The sequence below is a fragment of the Lepisosteus platostomus genome, chromosome 16, assembly GCF_059453375.1.
Source record: "Lepisosteus platostomus isolate fLepPlt1 chromosome 16, fLepPlt1.hap1, whole genome shotgun sequence".
NCBI classification, from domain to species: Eukaryota; Metazoa; Chordata; class Actinopteri; order Semionotiformes; family Lepisosteidae; genus Lepisosteus; species Lepisosteus platostomus.
The window spans coordinates 15,762,723-15,787,119 of record NC_142626.1 but is presented as its reverse complement, the minus strand read 5'-3'; the positions used below and the strand labels follow the sequence as shown (position 1 = coordinate 15,787,119).

At 41.2% G+C, this 24,397-nt stretch overlaps 1 pseudogene across 1 annotated transcript in view; it reads left to right on the top strand.

Annotated features, from left to right (window-relative positions):
- Positions 1 to 24,397, top strand: part of LOC148646956 (NACHT, LRR and PYD domains-containing protein 3-like) — a 73,663-nt pseudogene that overhangs the window by 25,979 nt on the left and 23,287 nt on the right. Inside the window, exons 9-10 of the transcript XR_015927634.1 lie at positions 3,650 to 5,415; positions 22,218 to 22,391. The product of XR_015927634.1 is annotated as an NACHT, LRR and PYD domains-containing protein 3-like (transcript). The remainder of the gene's footprint in view (positions 1 to 3,649; positions 5,416 to 22,217; positions 22,392 to 24,397) is intronic.

Here is a 24,397-nt window from a genome sequence, read left to right as displayed (position 1 = left end):
AAGATCAAGCACAGATCAAACAGCAAGATCTCACACACTGGGACTGATCTATGATCTGTGATGTAGTTGAATGTGAATTGTGGTGCTCTAGCAGGCATAGTCTGTGCTGTGCTGAAAAAAAATGGTTGTAACAACTCTTAAGCATACTGTAGTTTTTACACACAAGTTTATCAGTGAAAAGACCACTGCATTTTTCCTCCCCCCTACATTCTCAGAATAGAATAGAATTTATTATTAGCACAATTTATTACAGTGCTAAATTTAATATTATTGATTACTAATAGTTTATGATAACACCTAACTTTCTTAACATGAGAAATACTGCTCAATACGGCTTTGTGCGAAATACCCGTATATCACCATAGGAAGCATAACAGCGTAGCCTCTAATTACCCAGACCACAAAACAAAGGAATTAATGTCAAATGAAATGTTAAAAGAAAACTGAGGACATAAAGAAAGGGTTTCAGAAATCAAACAAAGCTTTATTCCTTTCGCCCAAGTCAGGAGACATTAGAAGCTTGCCACACCCGCTGTGTTACAGTAACTCATTAGCAAGTTAAAGCAATTACGTTGAAAAGCCGGGCGTAATAATTGTTTTCTTCCTTGATGTTCTGATCTGCAAGGCAGTTTAGCTGCTGTGAATGTGGATTCTGTCTGGCATTGCCAGACTGTGAAAAATAAAAGTATTTTATGGAACACAGGTTTGCGATTTTAATCAACATGGGGGTAAGGGAGTCTTCTCTATGACACTCACCCTTATAAAATAAACATGAAACAAAACAAAAACTAAAAAGAACATACAATCTACAGACATTCACAACATAGACATATCATAAAACATTGACATTGCATCTTATTTATAGTTTTTGGCCAGACCACGGCCAGGACCCGCCGGGCCCCACAGACCCATCCGCACACACCCACACAAACCCACTCGCACACACCCCTACTCCCGCACCTCACCGTGCCCTGCCACAACTGTGTCACACCACACAGCTGCCAGCACACTGCACCGTTCCCGGCCACCACTGCATCACACCACACAGCTGCCAGCTCACTGCACTGTTCCCGGCCACCACTGCATCACACCACACAGCTGCCAGCTCACTGCACCGTGCCCGGCCACCACTGCGTCACACCACACAGCTGCCAGCACACTGCACTGTGCCCGGCCACCACTGCATCACACCACACAGACAGTGTGATGTGAAAGACGATGACGTCACCGTGCAGACGAGCAGACACACCCTCTAATGTCAGGCGTATGCTTTAAATATATTTAGATCTTTGAATTAATATCGTTTTTGATTTTTTTAGCCTCACAGCATTGTCCAATAATACTCTTCTTGTGCCTAATTTTTAGTTAAGCAGGTTTTGAGCTACAGACCATAAACAAAACAGGATTCACTTTTTTCACATATTGATGATATCGGTAACAGTTTGAAACAGTTTGAAACTATTCGTTGTTATTAAAAAATGACTTAGATTCGAACATGTTGTGATATTTAGAAATATAAAAAAGTCAATAGAGTGTCCATAATATTGCTATTTTTGTTTTTCAAGGAAATGTTTGTTAAAAGAAAACTCATCACAATAGCTGGATTTGAACACCATACATTTCTTTTATAAGTCAGGCACTTAAACCATCATGCTACTGACACAGTCACATGACAAGTGGCGAAACATATCAATAGATATGTGTATATACTACTGTGCTACAGTACATTTTTTCTTTAAAATACCAAGACCAGCCATATACAGTACAGTTTACATACAGTAATATTTTTATGTTCCTAAAAATAATATCTTTTATGAGCATGTGAAAGGCATGGTGAATTGGAGATTCTCAAGAATTACTTTGTATGATTGGAAACAAATGATTGATTGGATCAACGAAATGCTGTGGTGTTGCTTTTTGTCAATGAAAAAATATTTTTGTTTACAAAGACAGTTACAAAGAATGTGGACCAGGGTAATACTTTGAGTTTACAGCTTGTCCAAGGTCTTTCATTATTAATACTATTAGTAATATCTTCGGTAAAGACTTTGATGTCGACAGCTCAAACGCTGTACATGAGAGGTTGAGCTTTATTAGCTCCACCTGGCGGTAATTCTGGATACTATTATCTTACTTGCAGTATTATGTGGTATTATACGGTAACCCCTGTTATACCGCGACAAGCCCACCGCATTTTACCGCGGTATAACCCGCTCATTTTGAATGGCTGCATCTGTATGTGTTACTGTACTGTTACTTTATTTTTATCAAAGAAAAAGATGTGTGATTCTGAAGGTGATTCAGTGCGCATGAACTAATTTAGATTCTCTGCTACTCTCCACTCTACTATTTATTTGCTAAACATTTTGTAGAATATTTTTCACTTGGATGTTGAGGGTAGGATGTCAGGTCCAAACTATATATACAGCAGCCATATCACCCTGAAACTCACAACTGCCAACCCACTGAAGATAAGCAGGTGTGAGCCTGGTCAGTACCTGGTCAGTACCTGGATGGGAGACCTCCTGGAAAAAACTAAGGTTGCTGCTGGAAGAGGTGTTAGTGGGGCCAGCAGGGAGTGCTAACCCTGTGGCTCATGTGGGTCCTAATGCCCCAGTGTAGTGACGGGGACACTATACTGTAAACAGGCGCTGTCCTTCGGATGAGACGTAAAACATAGGTCCTGACTCTCTGTGGTCATTAAAAATCCAAGGGGGTTTCTCGAAAAGAGTAGGGGTGTACCCCGGCGTCCTGGCCAAATTTCCCATCGCCCTTTATCAATCATGGCCTCCTAACAATCCCTCTCTATAAATTGGCTTAATTACTCTGCTCTCCTCCCCACTGAGAGCTGATGTGGGCTGAGTGTTCTGGCGCACTATGTCTGCCGTCGCATCATCCAGGTGGATGCTGCACATTGGTGGTGGTGGAGGGGAGTCCCCATTGCCTGTAAAGTGCTTTGAGTGGAGTGTCCAGAAAAGCGCTATATAAATGTAAGCAATTATTATTATAAGGCAACAAAAGGTGACAATGTTTAAAGGGAGTTCTATAGACTCTTGTAGTGTGTTTTCTGTGCACATTCTGTTGTTGTAGTAATACATTATTTATAGTGTTATGTGCAAATATTGCTTTTACTTTTATTGTACCAATTTCTAATTGTTCCTGTAAATTCAACAATCACCTCAATACAGTGAATAAATATTTTAAATATTTTTAAGAATAGTGTATTGCAGTTAATAATATGACACATTTTGCATTTGCCACAATGGTCTGTCGACATCTTGAACTAATTTCCACTTAGCTTTCCGGTATCTATGGTAGGGCAAAACTAGTCTTTATTCAAATATCCTCTGTGTGGAAACTCTCCTCATGAGAGGGTGTGTCTGTGAGGGTGTGAGAGAGCAGAACATGACTATCAGAGGGACATTAAAAATGAGGAGTTGCTGCCTGGAGCTCCAGCTGGGACACTGATAGACTGTGTCTTTGACTCTGGACTTTATCTGTGTCCATCTGTTTTGATTGTGTCTCATACTTGCAAACGTAAACCTCAATAGCTGGTGACCCAGATGGAGATCTGTCATCACATCACACTGTCAGGATTTCTCCTGCAGCCTCAGACTGTCTCTTTACTTTCGTGTTCTGTCTGTTTTAGGGTGGCTGCAGACACTGAAAGACAAACACAAGGAAGCTCTAAAGAAGAAGTTTGAAGTTGTGGCTGAGGGAATTGCTAAGCCAGGAGAGCAGACCCTCCTTGATGACATCTTTACACACGTGTGGATAACTGAGGGCAACTGTGTTGAGGTGAATCATGGACATGAAGTCAGACAGATAGAGACTGTCTCCAAAAACACAAAATCAGAGATCCACTCTGTCAAGTGCAGCGATATTTTCAAACCACTGCCAGGACAGACCAGACCCATCAGGACAGTACTGATGAAGGGAGTTGCTGGCATCGGGAAAACATTCTCTGTGCAGAAATTCATTCTCGACTGGGCTACTGGAAAAGACAACCAAGACTTTGACTTTATTTATTTTTTTCCATTCCGTGAATTAAACTTGATCAAATTAGAAATGAGTTTACAGGAACTGGTTCAGTGTTTCTGTCCAGAGATAAAATCCTCTGATAATGTTTTAGATGGCCACAAAGTCCTGTTCATCTTTGATGGTCTAGATGAAAGCAGACATCCTTTAAACTTTCAGAAAAATCAGAGGTGGTCTGATGTGAAAAAGCAAACTTCAGTGGACCTGTTGTTAACAAACCTCATCAAGAGAAACTTTCCCATTGACTCCTCCATCTGGATCACTACCAGACCAGCTGCAGCAGGTCTGATCCCTCCAGAGCTCATCAACAGGGTGACAGAGGTCCAGGGGTTTGAAGATCAGCAGAAGGAAGAGTACATCAGAAAGAAGTGTAAGAACAGAGCTCTAGCAGAGAAAATTATTTCACATATAAAGACACTGAGGAGTCTTTACATTTTGTGCTATGTCCCTGTTTTCTGCTGGATTGTAGTTACTGTTCTGGAGCACACATTGGAAGAGAACAGTGGGGACAATCCAACAACACTGACAGATTTCTATACATACTTTCTGCTTGTCTTACTGACAGCAAAGGAACAGAAGAAAAAAAAAAGAAAATGTCCTCAAATCAAATAAAAAAGCAATTCTGAAGCTGGGAAAGTTGGCATTTGATAGTCTGGAGAAAAACATAATTGTGTTTTATGAAGAAGATTTGCTTGAACATGGCATTGATCTCAACAACTCTTCTCTTTACTCAGGGGTGTGCAAGGAAATATTTAAACAAAATTCAGTCTTGTTTCGGAAAAAGGTATACTGCTTTTTACACCTAACAGTCCAGGAGTATTTTGCAGCTCTGTATGTTTTTGGTTCCTATCGAAACAATAATATTAACCCACTAAAGAAAACAGTTATGGGTGTTTCCTGGTTGGGAAGAATATCTCTATTCAGCCTGAATGAGGTTGCCCTGGAAAGAACTATTCAGAGCAGGACTGGTCACCTTGATCTGTTTGTCCGATTCCTCTTGGGAATGGAAATGGAGAACAACCAGGAGCTTCTGAAGGGATTCCTGTCACACACTAAAGATCACTCCAGTGACATCCAGAAAACAGCAGAATTCATCAAGAAACTCATTAGAGAAACTTCCTCTCCTGAAAGATGCCTCAACCTTTTTCACTGTCTGAGTGAACTGAAGGACAAGTCTTTAATAGACGAGTTCAAAGTGACTCTGGATAAAACAAAACTTTCAAGACAAAGTCTTTCACCTTCCCAGTGTTCAGCACTCGCCTATTTCTCACTGCTGTCTGAGAAAGAGATTGATTTCTTTGACATGAGTGAATATGCTACATCAGAGGAGTGTGTACGGAGATTGCTACCTGTGGCAAAGATAACAAAAACCCTTAGGTAAGTACCTCAGATTTACTTCACATACTGTACAGAGTAAGATGTTGAGTAAAAACTGCCCCTGTGAGGGGTCTTCTGGCTAGGTGCTCAGTGGAGTGGATGTGTTCACCTCATGCTATAGCACACTTTTCATTTTTCATTGTTAAAGCCCATAATTGTTTTTACTATTTTGAATTAATTATTAATTCTATGCTACATAACATTGTCTAAACCAGGGGTGCTTAATCTTTCTGAGAGCTCCCTTACTAGACTAATCACGACTACCTTGCACAAAAGAAAACAGTGCTACAAATATAAGAAATTCATGTAGCGCCCTCGCTGGGCGCACTGCAAAGCAGGCTGAGAGATGTATCAGGGGTGGTCTGTGGGCTCGCAGTGACCCCTTAATCACCTGCTAATGTAAATTGTCTTAACTGTGCAGGTGTATTTAATATTTAATTGTTTACCTCTGTCATTGTCCTTTGATGTGTAAAGACCATGAACCGGCTTACTGTACGTGTCCCATTTACCCTTTGGTTGATTCTGTTTTTGTTGCCTATTGCGCAACCCCGCTGGGACTATGTCGCACTACGACCCATGGGGGTCGTGACCCCCAGATGGAGAACCCCATGTCTAAACCTAAAGCTATCTGCAGTTTACCAAGTGATAAGCTTGCAGCTCGAAACTCAGACACTCCAGCTGCAGGTGTCACTCCAGCTGCAGCCTCCATTTTCTTTGGCTGATATAGGTGAATATAAAATACAGTAATCTCAAATCTCCAGTAGCTGAAGGTAGGAACTGCATTCCTTCAGAAAACTTCTTCTCTCTGAGCAGTTTTGTGTCCATGGGAATTCCAAAAGACAAGCCTGTTATATCATGAAGAACACCCAGACACCACTACACCGCAGTACACTGTCACTGGCCAAGGGAGATTGATAGGGCGGGCTAGTGGTGTGTTAGATTTTAATAAAAACATCAGCCTAATTTAATTTGTTGTTGTACTTCTATATGATATACTTCTAAATATATTGAAAGTATATAAGTTGTAGTGGTAGTGTATTGCTTTTTCTTCAAAACCATCTCCATCAAATGCTTTAACTCGGACACTTATTTGGAAAAGGTTTGATAACCTTAAATATAATTTGCTGTTTTAATTGAAAATGAAACATATGTGAACCAAGTGAAATGTGATGTCTTGGTTGAGTGACAGAATTTTTACCTCATGCTATAAGGTCCTGGATTCCTGGCTACTCTTTCTCTAATAATGAAATATAATAAGGAATTATGTATATTCTAAAGACATGTTTATATATCACAGTATGTTAAATATTAAAACAGTAAACAACACAAATAAGTTAGCAAAAACGTGAATACTGTCAATACTATGTGGAAGTAAAAACCAGTTCTACCTGTTATTTGGAGAGAGTAAGGGATTTAAAGATGCCCTTAAACAGAAATCACAATTGAGGTTTTGTGTTATTTGCTTTTAAATACTTATCATGCCACTGTATAATCTATTTGAGAATTAAAATCTAAAATAATAAGAACATGGTGTAAATAAGACAATAAACTACAAACATTTAAGATAAGCAGTGTTATGGAACAATCTCCCCCCTCCCCCTTCTTCCCCACTTTGATGATGAGGATACTGGGACCCCTGCAAAGTGAAGTGTGGGAAAAAGGAGGAGGGGTGCGACAGACGAAACTTGAAAAAAGAGGATTTGTTATCACGAGAATTTCAGTGATACTGTGTCACGCTGTAGTATGAGTTGTACTTTATTTGACCATCATGTTCTTAAGCATTATGTCACGTAGCACGGAGCAACAGAAGGTAGGACCCTGTGCGTGGCTACTGTATACTTTAAATCCCTTGTGGTTCGGTGCCAACTCGAGAGATGAAGCTGTGGTCTTGGATGGGAGCTTGGGGTCAAAAGCCAGGAAGGTTCCAAAGAGACGAAGTACAAAAACGAGAGGTGAAGTCATAGTTGAGGACAAGAGCTAGGAGTTGAATGCTGGGAGACTAGTAATTTGGAAAACGCAGGAAAAATAATGGAGTTCTGAGCTCAGGGAGGAAACATCAATAGTGAGCGAAGAAAAGGGGACATGTGAGGGTTTAAATAGTGTGGAGTTAATTGGTGCGTGGGCATTTAGGGAGAGTAAAGCTCGTGGAAATGCGGGAGCGCTTGCATGCGGTTTGTGACACATTATTATACATTTGCAGATTTACATAGTTTAATCCTGAAGAGCTTTTAACTGTAGCAATGCAAACCTGTTATAACTTAAACAATCTTAAACCAACAAATTTGAAATCTTTTAAATCAGAAGTTCTTAATCTATTTTGCACCAATGAGTGATGGCCATTCTAAATACACCAGTAATTAAATAAATAACAGTGAGTTAAATAATAGTGGGTCCTGAAGATGTAACAATGAGCTGTGCAAAATATCAAAAGTTGATAACGCACAGCTTTATGTATCTCAGAACCTCTGGGTGGGTGCCAGAACCTTGTAGTCCTTGTCTTGTCTTAATAGACCTAAGCCTCCTACCAGAGGGAAGAGAAGCAGACAGAAGGTGGGCTGGATGAGAGGGTCAGTGAGGATCTTTATAGCTTTGCGTTTCAGTCCAGAAAGTCAGTCTCAGAGGGAAGGTAGTATCCTACAAATTTGGAAGTGATGTAGACTACTGTGTCTAGTGGTTTTCTTATCCTGGGTAGAAGTGCTGCCACACAGTTATGGAGAAGGTCAAACATGGTCAACAGAAAAATAAGCTCTGGATTCCGGGATGAAGTTTAACAGATGAGTTTATTCCATGCAAGGAACAATAAAACAGAAGTCTTGTTCCCGCAAGGAACAACAAAACCGGAGTATTGTTCAAAGTGCCGGTACAAACCTTTCAGTTTATATAGCCCTTTCCTGACGCTTCTGACGTAGCTCATTACTATGGTAATAGCCCTTTGCTGCCGCTTCTGACGTAGCTCATTATTATGGTAAAGGGGGGAGGTCACAGTACTTGGACAGTTCACAGACTTTTGGCCAAATGGTCAGGGTTTCCCTGGGGGTTTCCTAGCTGGCATCTGGAATCCTTTAAGTTATCCCCCTTTTCTGCCAAAACTCTAGCCTGTTTCTTAGAAACTCTAGCCTGTTTCCAGTCCTCATGCAGAAAGGAATCAGTTAACCCCTTCTTCACATTTTGTATCTTCACTGCAACATTTCAAACGTCTTTGTCTCAGGAAGAACAGCCTCTGGTGAGCTTTCTTGACCATAATGGATGTGGTGTCCTCCCATTTTACAGTGTTGGAGATAGTGATGCACAGGACCTTAAATTTGACCCACACCTTTATAGCCTGACCATTGATGAATAGTGGTGAGAGGGCTCCTTTGTTTTGCCAAAAGTCTACCCCAAGATCTTTTGTTTTGCTCACATTTAGTTTGAGATCAAGGTTGCACTGTTCAACTTATTGAGCTATTTCATTCCTGTATACTGACTCACAATTTTTTGTGATGAGCCCTATGAGAGTATTGTCAGCAGCATACTTGAACATTTTGACTGAACCTCAATATGAAATATAGTCATTTGTGTTCAGATAGTAAAGCATAAGTGATCAGACACAACCCTGAGGATTTCTGTGCTCAGAGTGAGAGGCTTAGAGAGGGTATCCTACAGCTTCACCAGCTGCTTCCTATCAGAAAGGAAATCCAGTAGCCAATGCTCTTCTCTGTAAACTTATCAAAGAGCTTGAGAGGAGTGATTGTGCTTAAAGTAGAACAATAGACAATAAAGAGGGTCTGGGTATACGTGCTGGCTGCGTCTAGGTGTTGAAATATATTATGAAGCCCCAGGGAGACTGCATCTTCCACTGACCTGTGTGCTCTATAGGCAAAATAGGTGTATTTTATATAGAAAATTGGCTATAAGTTGCTCAAAAACCTTCATGCTAACAGAAATCAAGGCTACTGATCTGAAGGCATTGAGGCAGTTCATAGTGGATTTCTTAGGTACTGATATTATAGTAAACATCTTAAAGCAGTGTGGTATTGAAGCCTGCTTAAGGGAGAAACTGAAAATACCTGTTGTAGTGCCATGGGGGTAGTTGACACTGCATTGGGCGTGGACAGGCTCTCACTCTCCCCTGTCACACCCCTTTATACTCTTTTAGGTTCCTTTTCTTTATATTACACGCACTCTCCTCCGAGAGTGGTGATCACACTGACCCCCTCATCGGGGTAACAGGATACATGACTCCACATTCTGTTACTTCTGGGCTCTTTACCTTTGGAGTGTCAAGTTTGCCAAATTCATCCTGTTGTCCTCACTGCTAGGAACCTCCTGCTCCCAGACTCCAACATGGAGCCTCCTGCTCCAACTCCATTAGGACAGGGTTTCTCACTCAACCAGTACCTTGGACTCCCAGGTCCGCCTACAGCCCTGACATCCTCTCCTGATGCCAACAGGTTGGGTTACACAAACTCATGTGTACTCTGGCGTAAGGCAACAGGGCACCAACCGTGTGAGCTAAAGGAGACCTCCCTCAGCCCAGGCAGCTGAGGACCCTGATACACGCAGTGAGGGCGCTGACTTCAGCACACTATTGTAGCTCTGCTACACTCACACTACCTACTGTACACACTGTGCCAAGACCCAACACACTGTCCCTCTCTAACACACACTCACAACCTCTCTGGCACCTCATTCTCATGCCCTCAGGCTGTGAACTCACAGCTGCCAGCGCACCTCACATCGTGCCCAGCCAGCACTCTGTTACATCTACACAGCTGCCAATGCACCTCACTGTGCCAAACCACCACTGCACTCCCAGAGGGTGCAGCTAGATAGACCCCACTCGTTTCCCCGATACCAATGTATTGCCAGGGGGAGGGTCCCTCTACCACACAACCCACTCTGGTCCACACACACTAACTCACAACTCAATCATACAGTGGACACAACAGCCCTGCTCTCACACCCTAGCAGGATGCTGTCCCTTTAAAATGATCTCATAAGCTCTGTTTCTTCTGTCAGTCTCCTCACAGACTGATGTTTTCATTCTTTTCCTTGCAGGCTATTGCTCTCACAATCCCCTCCGGAATTGTCGTTCTTCTCTACCCCCTCATTGGGTTTCTACAGCGGCCAATCAAGTCTTTGCTCACCCATACTGTAAATGGCGGCACGCCCTTCTAACATCGCCCCGGCTAGTAGCGTCACACCCGCTACTGTTATGCTTCAGCCTGGCTGTCTCACAGCACAGCCTCCGCATTTGTTCTCTCACCACTGCAACCACAGCAAGGCCAAGGTCCTGCTGGATCTTTTTCCCCCTTTAAACCACTTCTACACCTGCCGCTCATTCACTTATTCACTTCAGGTGTGGTTTCCACGGCAATGCGTGTTCCTTAATCCGCCCCCCACCAGACACTCCCTGTACCACATTGTAAAGATAGGAGAAGGCTGAGCTGCACAAGATTTCAGTGTAGCTGTTGTGTATGGAGATTCATGCTCCTGAACGTTAATGGATGGCTGGAGATGTTGCACTGGCTATGCAGGTATAGTCTGCTGCAGACTGTTTAGTTTATCCATCCTGCAGTAGAATTAATTCAGCTTGTCAGGGAGAAAGGGATCATCAGCTGAAGCAATTTGTTTCACCTTGTAGTCTGTGATTAATTGAAGGGCTGGCCAGAAGCCTCAGTTTTCTTTGCTGATAAGTTTATTTTCTAGTTGTTCTTATATTCAGCTTTGGCCCTCTTTACTACATGTGGGAATTTGTGTTTGCTGGATTAGAAGTCGGCATCATCTACCTCTTTGAAACCCCAGTTCATTTTGTTCCCACAGGGTTTTAATTTCCCTGTTGAACCAGGGCTTATTATTATTGTACACAGCGAATGATTTGCAAGGAATGTACAGATCCAGCCACTCAGAATGCTTGAGGGATACTGCAGTAGTTCTCAGTCCAGCAGCTGTGCGAGACTGTGGTAGACTGCAGGAGACCACAGGGTTTTAGAATGAATTTAGTAATGTGGCTGCACTTCTGTGTAAAACAGCCAGTTAGATCAGTGAAAGCTTAACATGCCTCGTGGAGCATTTGGGCTGTCACCAGAAAATGCCTAGTTTCGAATCCCGCTCAATGCTGAGAGACAATCCTTTTCCAATTATAGATCTTAAGCTGTACGCTGCTCAGACTTTACTAATTTTAAACTGTTATAATACTGTAGATTGTGAATGTGATGTGCCTTTTTCAGGTTTACATTCACATAGAGAAAATCCAAAGGTAAATTTTGGCAGCAGAAAATAAAAACAGTACTGAAAAGTAATGCATAGAGTATACTAATGTACACACAGTAGATGTCAGTGCTAACTAAATATGAAAATGTACACAACAGTATTCCACCCTCTTCATAAATATTTTATGCATCAAAGTTTTTAACATGGTGACCTATGTTGGGTAATGGTTTTAATGTGCTTATTCTGACATTATAAAGTTTATACAGTATACTGTACTTCATAAAAAGTTATTGAATAATCTTTTATCCATTTATTCGAATACATACGGTAGTAAGAACACTACTTGCTGTTATTGTAAAAGAAAGTTGTACTGATTTAATACCACTTGATAGTAATATTAATATGGAATCATGTAACCAAGCAGCTTAAATACCACAAGTGGCTGTTTTGGAAACATTTTGACATTTGTGTTTTTTAAAACTTTTATTATCCTTGAAATGGGCAATGGACTGGAATTTAGCACGCTGCACCCAGGCGGTTCAAAGCCCGATCAGAGAATTACTTTTTTTTTTACTTAGTAGAGTACATAAAAAAGTCCACTATTATAGCTTATTGTGAACATGATGTGTCTGTTACGGTCACCATCCTTTCCTCCAGAGGGCGCTCCATACTCCTCATGTTAGTCCTTTATTACCTGCGGTGAGCACCAATAAACCCCATTTGTCTTCCCTGAACCCTGTCTGTCCGGAATTGCCACCTTGCATAGGGTCTAAACATTGTCCTCCACAGGAGACTGACCTAGCTTCCATAACAGTGTCTCCTTCAGGTTTACATCCAAATTGGGAAAATCTATATTTTGTCTTAATCCAAATTTCAGCAGCCAGTAATCAGCCAACAATTTAACTTTAAATTTAAAAGTTTAAACCATATATCTTACTGTACAGTACTGCACAGTCCAAAGACTTACTCTGGAAGGTTGTTTCTGGCTAAATTCGCTCCAGCGTGTGTGTAACTGGATGAATTATTATACATGATGGTTTTATGATTAACCTAAAGAATTCCATGAAGAAATCCTTAAACAAAGAAGGGAAGAAGGGTCATTTTTGCAATTTCCAGTAACCAGAGAACAGCTTGTCAATATGTTGAAACCGCACCATAACAGTGAAGACAGACGTGTTATATCTTTAAGTGAGCCAGTGACAAGGGGGAGGTTATTTTCATTATACTATGAATGAATCACTGAGGCATACCGTCCAAGTTTCAGTATTATAAAAAATAAACTTTTGATGAGTTTGCACGAGAGAAAAAGGTACCTTTTCAGGAGAAAATTCAGGTGAATTTGACAGCTGATGTTGCTTAAAGAATTTAAAATCTATCTGACTCTACTGTAGATTAATCTAATTGAGCAGAAAGTCACCTTGCTCTCACATGCGGCTCTGTTAGAGTTTGTGTTAACACCTGTAATACGAAGGACCACCGCAAACTAAAACAACCAGCAGCACACGTGAATCAAATGTGAATCTGTTGATGAAATTCCCTCCACATTCTCTGAACATAGTGTCTTCTGGGAAATGTCTGGCACACCACTTGCAGCAGTGATGGGCACCTCAACTAATTTCTGGACTTTGGGCTGAGAACAGTTCTGTCACCACAGATCCCAGTTATATTAATGAGACATTTAAACACTATTACTCTAACATATTCACACCAAAATTCACTGTTGATATATACTAGCTGGATGCTTGCTCCCTCAATTGCTACTGCTTTAAAAAGCAGTCTTGACAATCCTATCTCAGTGTGTGAGGTGATAGAGGTGATTAAGCCAATACAATCTGGGAAGCCCTGTGTGCCTTCTCCTTATGCGCCCTCACTGTCAGGTGAAAAGTCCTACATTAACTGATCGGCAGCTCAAGGTATTTTAGCTGGTTGTGTTCCAGTGCGGCGTTCACTGTAAAGTGGAGCCTGTTTTCCTGAGATCTGTCTTTCTTCTTTAAAACCACGACTCTTGTCTTGTTCAGATTGTTGGTGTCCAGGTTTGACAGTAGTACTCCAGTAGTGCTGGACTCTGCTGTAGCCCCTGTTCTGTGGGCAACAGCAGGACCAGGGCATCAGCATAGAGCAGGAATTTGATATCTGTGTTGTGCAGTGTGAGGCCAGGGGCTGCAGACTGTTCCAGCACAACTAGCTGAGCAGTGTTGGGCTCAGGCTATAGCCCAGTCTCACTCCACAAGCCTGAGTGAAGAATTCTGTTCTTTTGTTTTGATTTTCTCTCTGAGCACATGTTCTGTCCTTTGCCATAATTACATCATAGACTTTAGCTCTTAGTCCACAGTGAAGACGTTTGTAAAACTTCACGCCAAAATGAATCTATTTTTAATTGTTAAAGCAGATAAATATTTTAATGTAGTTTTTTGGTGGACATGTTTGTTTATAAGTGTGTGCAGAGTGTAAATGTTATCATGTGTGCAGCAGTCTGTTACACTTTTAGACTGTTACTGAGGACGCTTATAGGAGGTCATTATTTGGGCTTCCATGATACTGCAGAATATCTTCCACATGTTAATGTTCACACAGGTGCCCTGGTAGTATTAAGGGTCAAGCCTCAGGGAAACACCCAGCTCTCAGTACAAGGTTGAAGAGTTGAGCAGGACCTGCTGAAATTCCGAGCTGTTGTACCTCAATATGTCTTTCTTGACTCCATCTTGGCCACTGACCTTTCATGATCTAAGGGCATGGAGTTTGTCTAGCATGTTCTGTGTTCAGAGTGTTTGAAGGGTTTAACTTGTTTTTAATAGCCATTTCAAATGTTATTAGTTTTTCTTCTATGTTGTTTTGGCCTAATAATTTTGTTTTTGGGATGTGATGTTAGAGATTTTCAAAATGGGTTTTCCAAACTGATCCATTTTGGATGCCCAATTCTTTTGCTTTTTCTGCATTTAAAGTATTCAATTTTTTCAAACTAGCTTTGAATAATTGACTTCTTGATTTGAGAATTGTCAGTGTGCATTTCTTCAATTATTTAGGATGTGTTTGTAGTGGTTGACCATCCCAAAGCATCTGAGGCATAGATCTGCATTGTGTGATTGTCTGTGTTTTTGGTTCTCACAGTGCTTTTCTTGTATTTCTGCAGCCTGAAAAAACATTCTTTTGTTATTATTTTTGAATGTGTTTTGTACTCTTTTAAAATTTTATTTCAAATCTAGTGTATCTATTGCTGAACGTGCTCTTCATTCTCAGCCTATTGCTGAATGTTTGTAGCCCATCTGTATCACAGGTTAAGGTCATATGTCTTGCTGGGCTGTGTCAGTGTGTCTGTGCAGGTTTGCTCTCTTGAAATGCAGTATGATGTGACTGTGGTCAGAGAGAGGAGTTTGTGGTCAGACAGTGAAGGTGCTTTTAGCAGAGGGGCCCAGCTGACCATAGTTCACCACACTGCTGTCCAGAGCTGAGCTGTAACCAAACCTTTTTAAAAAGTCCCCTTTGGTCCTTCCATTGACGATGTACAGGCCCAGCCTTTGACCTTGATAGAGCTGTAGTTGTGGTGGTCTGAGTGTGTTCCACACCAGGACTGGGGACTGCTATTATACAGGGTCTCAGGAGAAACAGAGCCTAACCCAGCAAGCAATGGGTACAAGGCAGGATACACTGGTCACAACACCAGTCCATCACAGGACACACAGACACAAATGCTCTGAGAAAAGGGCACATTTTCCCAAAAATTAACCCACTAGTATGTCTTTTGACTGAGGGAGGGAACTTAACCACATAGAGGAAATCGAAGGGAACATGCAGACTCCATTCAGATAGCACTCCAGGAATTAAACTCAGGGCCCCGGCGCTGCAAGGCAACAGTGTTCACCCCTGTTCCATCAGTCTCCCACCCTCTCAGTCATGTAGACCAGAATTATTGTCCTTAATAATAAATCAGAGCTAGTAACATCAGAATTGAAATATATCAACTATAGAGTTGATAGTCTATCTTGAAATTTTAATTTGCTTCATGTAATTAATTTGAAAACAGCTTTAAATCCCTTTAATAACTCACTAAGCCAGTGCTTCCTTTGAGCCTCTCAAAGGCTGTCCATCCCAGGCTGCCCTGATCTTACTATCCGAGACCCGGAGTATACTGATGACATCATGGTCATGGCTGGGGGAGAGCAGGATGTCAGGGCTCTGTGAAAAAGTAGAGAGGAGGAGACACCTAGTCTGTCCTGGACTCCACTGTTTCTGATTCAGGGTCATGAGTGAGCCAGAGCCTATCCTAGCAAGCAGTGGGCCCAACACAGGTCCCTGTACTGGTTATCAGTCCATCAGTGGTTTGACAGAGGAAACAAGTGAGAATACAGAGAGAACGTACAGACTCCACACATATATTTCTCCAGGTCCGGGATTGAACCAGGGCCCCAGCACTGTGATACAACCATGTTAACCACTGCTCCACTGTATCTCCCCTCTTAAACAACCCATCATCCGTAGTAATAGAATGGAGACAGAACTGGGTCATTTTTTATTCTTCACCAGCAGACTGGTCTAAGCCAGTATCACCCAGCTACACCACTTGATAGACATGGACCTGGGCTGCTGGCGATGTGTGGACTGGATGTGAGCTACATTGGAACTGTATTGCCCATGATGTACAGGCAGATATTCATGTCAGTTTCAGTCTGCACTACATCTTGGGGGATGCTGTTAATGTAGGGTCACCCCTCTGATGTGTATCTTGAAAAGCATAACAGTGAACTCAAATAATAAACCATATATACAGTAACTAAGGATGTGATTGACTGCATCAACTGTAAAAGACTCACTTTTAAAAACCAGGATCAAGTGCAACTGAAATTACTGCAAAAAGAGCTTAAACTAAAACTCAGGAATGCAAGGAATCAACACAAGGAGACAATGGAGAAACATTGAAACAATGAACTCCAGGAGGCTGTGGCAAACAATGAAAACAGTCACAAACATGAATTCTTCAAAGAAGAGCATCCATACAATGGAAGAGCTGACTAAAGCAAATGATCTGACTGACTTATCTGAGGTTTGAGACACAGGACATCTCTGTTGCAGGTGATAGTATATTAGATACTATTACAGCAGACAGTAGTGCTGGTAGGCTTGTAATAAGTTCACAGATGACCACACAATCTTTCAAGCACACATGTGCAAAAAAGGCACCAGGCCCCGATGACATCTCTGCCTCTCTTTTAAAAAATTGCACAGAGGAAGTATCACAAGCATGGTAACCTGTCTTTCAGAAGTCTGCTGACTCTCACTGTTCCAGCACTGTGGAAAAAAGCAATAATCGTGCCAATACCCAAACAGCCCTGTCCCTCAGAAAATAATGACTACAGGCCAGTAGCACTGATGTCTGTTGTTATGAAATGCTTTGAGAGGATTATGGTATCCACGCTGTGCTCAGAAGTGAACACTGTACTGGATCCATATCAGTTTCATATAAACACCGGCGGGGCACCGATGATGCAATCAATAGCATTATGCATCTGGTTCTTAAACACCTAGAGGACCCTGTAGAAACCAAGAAATTCGAGCCTGAAGTGTTCATTCGTCCAGCCAAGCTTTATTGCATGCATACAAGGAACTACAATAAGCACCATAATAGTTATAGTACCTATCGCAGTTCAAAGGGAATATGGTCCTACAGAACTTAAATATACGTTTCCCCCTCCTCCTCCCCCCTCCTGTCTTTGATGTAACCGAAGGAAATAGAAACCTTCCTTTGCCACCAGGAGTTTAGTGTAAACATTTACCATTTGGGTAAACATTCACCATTTGGGGGGAAGTACAGGGGGGGGGAGTCTTTGTGATCAAGCAGGTGTGATGATTACAGTTCAGCATGTAAAAGCCATTCGCAGGCTCCATCAACCCCAGTCCCTATGCGCAGACGCTGTTTATGGACTTCAGCTCTGCATTCAATACTCTGCATCCCCATCTATGGATAAGCAAGTTGAAGCAAATTTCCATTAACTATAACATTATAAGATTGTACCATTCATTTTTAACAAATCATACACAGTATGTCAGGGTTAACAAAATTCTTTCGGAGTCACGATCTATCAGCATAGGTGCCCCTCAGGGCTGTGTGAGCTCTCCAGTTCTGTACACACTTTATTCAAATGATTGTACAAGCAGTAGTCAAAGCAACTTCATTTTCAAATTTTCAGATGATACAGCTGTGCTTGGCTCAATGGAAGCAGCTCATTTGTATAGGTCAGAAATCCATAGGTTTGTGCAATGGTATGACAACAATAGCCTAATTCTGAATGTTAAAAAAACAAAATAAATAGTTTTTGATCCCAGAGCAGTTGGTGATCACCCAGATGTAGTAATCCACAAAGAACTTATCACTCAGATTGATTCATATAAAAACTTAGGTGTAAGCATAGACAGTAACCTGTGCTGGACTACTCATATGGAGATCGTTTGCTCCAAAGTTCAGCAGCACTTATTTCCTGCGAAGACTAAGAGTGTTTGGGGTTCGACAGGAAGTAATGCTGCTCTTTTTCCATGCTGTAATCGAGAGCATTATTAGATATGGTATAACAGTGTGGTTTGGTAATCTATCAGTTCATTTTAAATCGCAAATCACCCGCCTCATCCAAACAGCTTTGAAAGTCATGGGAGTGAAACAGAATCCCTCCCTGCAGACAATCTTTGAAAAATCCATAATCAAACAGGCAGAAAAAATTATATTAGATCCTTCCCATATCCTCATTTCTGAATATGAACCTCTTCCTTCTGGCAAATGTTTTAGGGTTCCCAAATGTAAGTTAAACAGATACAAACATTCCTATAATCTCGTACTTTAGAGGAATGATCTCTAATCACAGCTGAGGGGAAAGCTCTGTACAGGCTGTGCACTGATCTCATATGTTGTCTCTCCCTGACACTCACTGGAAACTGAAGTGGGGATAGAGCCTGCCTGGGAAAGCCCGTACAGATTTCTCTCTGTGACACAGCGGATAAAAATTAATGCGCTACCACTGATCACCATTAAGGGGCCCAAAATACCAGCAATTACAGCCCTCTAACTTTCATTACATGTATGCTCCACTACAAACACATTAACACCAAAAACAAACACAGAACAGCGGCAGCAACAACAAGTTAAATAACATACATCTTAGAAAATAAATCGGTGTGAGCCAGTGGTAGAGGTAGCGTTCAGTAATCTGACAGTTTGTGGGAAGATACTGTCTCTGAAGCTGGACGTACTTGCTCCTATAACACTTACCAGTGGGAAGGGGGAGAAAAGTGAGAAACCAGGATGACTGGTATCCTTAGCGATACTTCCAGCCTTCCTGAGAGCAAAACTGTTTCAAAACATCTGCACACCAAGAGTTGTCTATCATTAGACATACTGTACACCACCAGCCGAACTAGAGCGATCCATGCGATAGTTGGAGAATCTGTCAAGCTGAACGGCTGAGTCAGGTGTATTGGGGGTCAGCCAGGTCTCGGCAAGACAGAGAATACAACAATCCCTCTGATGGCTTAACTCGTCCATCTTGTTCTCCACGGACTGCACGTTGGCCAGGAGGACACTCAGGAGTGGGGTCCGGTAGCCGCAGCGCTTCACTCTCGCTTGAAGTCCTCCCCGCTCCGCATCCTTCGCGTTCGCCTGCTCTGCTCTGAGTCAGCTGGGGGGTCAGTTCGCAGAGCCACACATTAGGAAATATCTGTGTTTAAATCAGCGATTCTCGATCTTGTTGGTCATAAATAATTGCTGAAAAGATACACTGGATACAAAAAGCCCACAATATGAAACAGATGAAGACATAAAGATGAGGAGCAACTCTCCGGCATCATGTTGATTGATTATATCAGCGTGATGTACTGTATCTAATTGAGCCTGCCTAGACTAAATGCTCATGTGACTGACTAAATCATTCGTCATAGAACAGCGCCGAACATTCCACAACTTTTCTCTCTCTCTAGCTAGAGAACAATTTATGTTAGTCTCTCCACAAAGTGATATCGCTCACTCTTAAAATATTTAAAAGAATACCTCACCCACGTCTTGATTCCACACCTTCTCCTTCATAGATATAGGACAGTAAGCCAGTGGACCCCGCAATCCCAAAACCTCCGCATTGTCCCACCTCACTAAAAATGCTGACAGCCCACAGTGGGGAGTCTTGTGCGCTACCATTGTTGTCAAGTAGTTTGTGTCGGTTTTAGATCCAGCAGAGTCTGTCTGTCCCTTCTGTAGCTCTGTGTGAATTTATGTAGTTTTAATATGTATTTTTTGTTGCTTTAATACAGTTTGTGAATATAATGTTAATGTCAATATGTTTAGGTGAAATGCAAGTTATATTAAGATAAGAACAATTTTTGGCCATATACAATTTCTTGAATTAGGAATTTGTCTTTTCGCATACCCCAACTTGCTCTCCATGAGACACACAGACAGGGAGAGAAGCTTGGGGTCAGAACACACGGTCAGCCATTTATAGGACACCCCTGGAGCAGCTGGGGTTAAGGGCCTTGCTCAGGGGCCCAACAGAGTAGGATTCCTCTGCTAGCCACTGGATACGAACCGGCAACCTTCCAGCCACTGGCACAGAGTCATCACACTGCCCTATATATTGTAATTCAACCAGGTTAAATAAACATATACTGTATTCATTGAACTGGAGGGTACATGTCCTGAGAGAAAAAAAAGCACTGTGGAGAGATCCGGAGTATACAGATCGGCTAGTGTGCGGGGAGAGGTGAGTTTAAATTTAATTAACAACTGGAGAAAAAGAGGAGAGATTATTGGGAAAAGAGAGAAACAGGAGGGACTGGATTGGGATTGGAAAAACGTCTGGAGACGATGTGCAAGGCATCCATTTTCATTCTTATAAACAGAATATGGCTACGAGTGAACCTGATGATTTACAGCCAAGAGCAGTGGACACAGGATACGGATTATTCTCACCGGACCGTTTGATTTATTGTAGTCAGGACTCAAATCTATTGTACTGTTTTATCACGAACATTACTTTATTACTTTATTATTACTTTACTTTTTACCATCCAGTATCAAAACACATTTTTTTAAAAAAAAGTTTGTGAAATTACTAAATTTGAGGAATATATCATCTCGTCTCTTAACCAGCGCGCCAACGATTTTTTTTGGTTTAAGAGACTCCGTACATTCCTTTATAGTGAATGTTGTTGTTTTTTAGTTTCTCTAACGGTTATTTATATATGTTGTTGTGTTTGAGAAATTTCACAATGCAGCATGGTCTATATGTGTTTTTCAGTTTTAAATGACAGAAAGTAAGGAGGATATTTGCTCATTGGGCACACAAGCCTTGTGAAGTCATCTTGTGATCACCGGTAGAATTACGGTTGAAATTCCTGAAAGGTCTAATATAGTCACAAATTGATGGCTGCATCAGGTGGAGGCACTGCCAAATTAAAAGCTTCATTTTTTGTGCAATTGACTGAAGTGGGACACAACATCGGTCACATTAAGAACCTAGGTCATCCCATTTATTATATAATGTATGAATTTAATGTTATACCTCTGGTTATAGTTACACTTCTGTGCTGAGAAACAGGCACACTTTCACTGGTATATCACCTGCTCCCTCCTGACTCCCATGTTGAGTCTCTTGATCCACTTCTTCTCTAACCTTAGTCTGGCCTTTAGCAGCCCTGCTGTTGTGTTCAGAGTGAGTTATGTCAATAAGAAGAGAGTTGTACCAAGTGCACTTTCTGCTGGGCCAGACCCAACTCCTCTTCTACAAGAGCAGGATAAACACAGTCTCAGGTGGAGGGTCTGTAGAGGGGGAGAGTGTTTGAGGGGTTGGTGAAGAGCAGGATGTCTCTTGAATTCCTCTAGTAAAATTGCAGAGATTCTTGTTTGAAGGTGTCGGTGTGTTTTGACTTTGTTACATGTGAGAGTTTTTGTAGAGAGTCTTTCATGTGTAAAAAGTGTGCCATTTTGTATACTTGTGGGAGGGGTGGGGTTGTTTAGTTTCATGATCATTTTCTATTGATTTTCTTTTTTAGGGGGTTTAGTACAGTATATAGGGGTAGTGTGTATGCTAGTTATTTATTAATATTATTATTATGTATTATTTTTATTATTTTATGTGTTATAAAAACCCTGCTTGTTTTTTTTTCTTCAAATGGAATTGTTTTTCTCAACCTATCTACAAATAACAATAAAAAGGCTCCAGCTGACTTACTCTAGCGTTGCTAATTTACATTTGGGATTAATAAACCATATGAATAAAAAACAACAACAACAACAACAACAAATGTTATAACTATAAGATGATGTAATAAGAAAATATAATAATACATGTACAGCAATTTTTATTATAGTTAAAAGTAAAAGTATTTCTGTTTCCCTTTACATTGTAGCTCCATGTGTCTCCCTGTTTCCCACTGTCTCCCTGAAAGTTCCTTCTCATCTTTCTTCTTCCTTCTGGAACCCAAAATTTGAAGCAGCAGTTATCTTCATCATCCTCCTTCATCGACACTCTGAGATGGATAATGACACGATGTTGTATATTATTACTGAGCTAGATGTTGTACTGAAGACTTGGAAAGAATGATGTGGATGAGCTGTGCTCCTGTCTTTTTTTCTGCAGGATGTGGAGATGTGAACTAACAGAGAGATGTTGTGAAGATCTGGCCTCTGTTCTTCAGTCTCAACACTCCAGTCTGAGAGAGCTGGATCTGAGTTACAATAACCTGGGGGATTCAGGAGTGAAACTGTTGTCTGCAGGTCTGAGGGATCCCAGCTGTAAATTAACAACACTGAAGTAAGTGAACACAACACTGGTGATTTCTTTGTATTCTATTGTTTTATTTAGATATCCTGAGACACACAATATTCCCTGTTCACATGCATTAGAAAAGAAATATATGTGAAGTAATGAACAAAAAGAAGGGGGGCACTTTTATACAAGTTCTTGTTTGTGACTATTGCTCTTTGTTAATATCTCATTACTAAGAAACTCGACATGCAATCTTTCCCATTTTGCCTATCTTTTTTACACATTTGTATGTTGTGGTTGATTTATAAGTCTGTGGGTAGTATTCTTCATGAGATTTCATTCATAAAGTCCATCTTAATTTGAACACAGGGTCAGTCCAGCTTTAACCAGTTTCAGTGATTTATTTCATGGCTGCAGTTCTGACAGTTCTATACAAGTATCTTTCAGCCTCTGAAGGCCATTCACCTGGTGTTTTTCCCAGAAGGAAAATGACTCCTAATGAGGATTTTTTTCTTCCAGAATCTTTCCCCAATTTATTTTCATACCAAAAAATGTTTACCATAGGCCAGGTTTTCTTTGCAATTCTTCCAACGGTATGTGCTTCCAGATTTATAATATTTGGCTTGTAATTGGTGTTTCTTCCAATATTGAATATTAATATTTTACTCATATTCTTTCCATGAATGTAAATTGGTGGATTCATGCAGATTTGAATGGTTTTAGATTCTTCAATTTCTTTGAAAGCGCCAACCTCCTTTTCTCACCTGTGTCTTACTCTTGTATTCCTCCTGTATTTTCTGATATTTTATATACATCTGAAAGGATGTACAGTAACTGTGGAAACAAGTTTGGTATGCAAAATTGACCAATTTGTTAATCTCTCATTTTAGAGTCTCATTTACTTCTTCTCAGCTTTGAATTTCCCCCAGTGTTTTCTCCTCTCTCTCTCTGCTTTGACCTTGACCTGTTTGACCATGTCTTGGACTGATACCTGTGCTTTGAACCCTGCATGTTAAACGACTCTCCTTCAGACTCTCCCTGGTGCTTAAATCAGTTCCTCTCAGCTCAACCCCTACCTTTTTGATCACGTCTCTAGTTTCACTTTCTCCTGCCTGCCCTGCTTGCTTCCAGCAGAACAAAGCAAAGCATTATGTATTATAAATACAGTAATCACAAGAATTTGTATTGTTAAAAAAATCAAGAAAGAAATAGTAATTTTGAGAGGTTTATAGAAATAGTGTAGCGGAGCTAGTTTGGACACGGTGACGTCTTCGCCCTCCCTGTGCGTAGCAGGGGCCTCAGCCACCTGGGCTGAGAGAGGTCTCCTTTAGCTCATGTGGATGGTTCACTGTTGTGTTATGCTGGAGACCCGTGTTCGTGCCCCAGGTGTTGCGGGATGAACCGGTGGGGTAGAGCGGCGGGGGACACTAACCTTTGTGGAACCCGACGGTCACAATAGCATGGGACCCTGACTTTAAACCACATAAAATAGACGTTTTGGTAATGGTCATTGAGAGGCATAAGGAAGGTCTGGAACAAGACAGAAATCCTGGAAGTACCTTCATTCTTGCTGTCTTCATCCTTCTCAAGAATTAGACAGGCAGCAGTTTCCATCAATTGAAGTCTTGCTTGAGCTGATTTTCTAGCACCTGTTAATTATATTTTAATGTGTTTTCTAGGTTTCTGAGTATTGCAGTTGCTCAACATCTTATCTTATCCCAATCCTATTGTAAATTAAATTTATTTTTTACCTCCGGGGATATAGATCCCCCAATAACATTTCTTCAGAATTAATCCCTATTCTGACAAGTTGCTGTAGTCTGTGATTACATCTGTGAGAACAGGAAAAGATGTTGAATTTCTGCTGTATATACTAACACCATCTTTATAAAGAGCCTGATTCTGTGTGTTCTCCTGCTATATCACCTCCCTCTGTATCGTTCTGTAGATGTACGCTCTGAGAGAATAAATCAGTGGTGACAAGAATCTCCTTGTTTTGTTCCCTGTATGAATTAAAGGTGTCTGACAGAATACCATCAACCTGTTCCTGT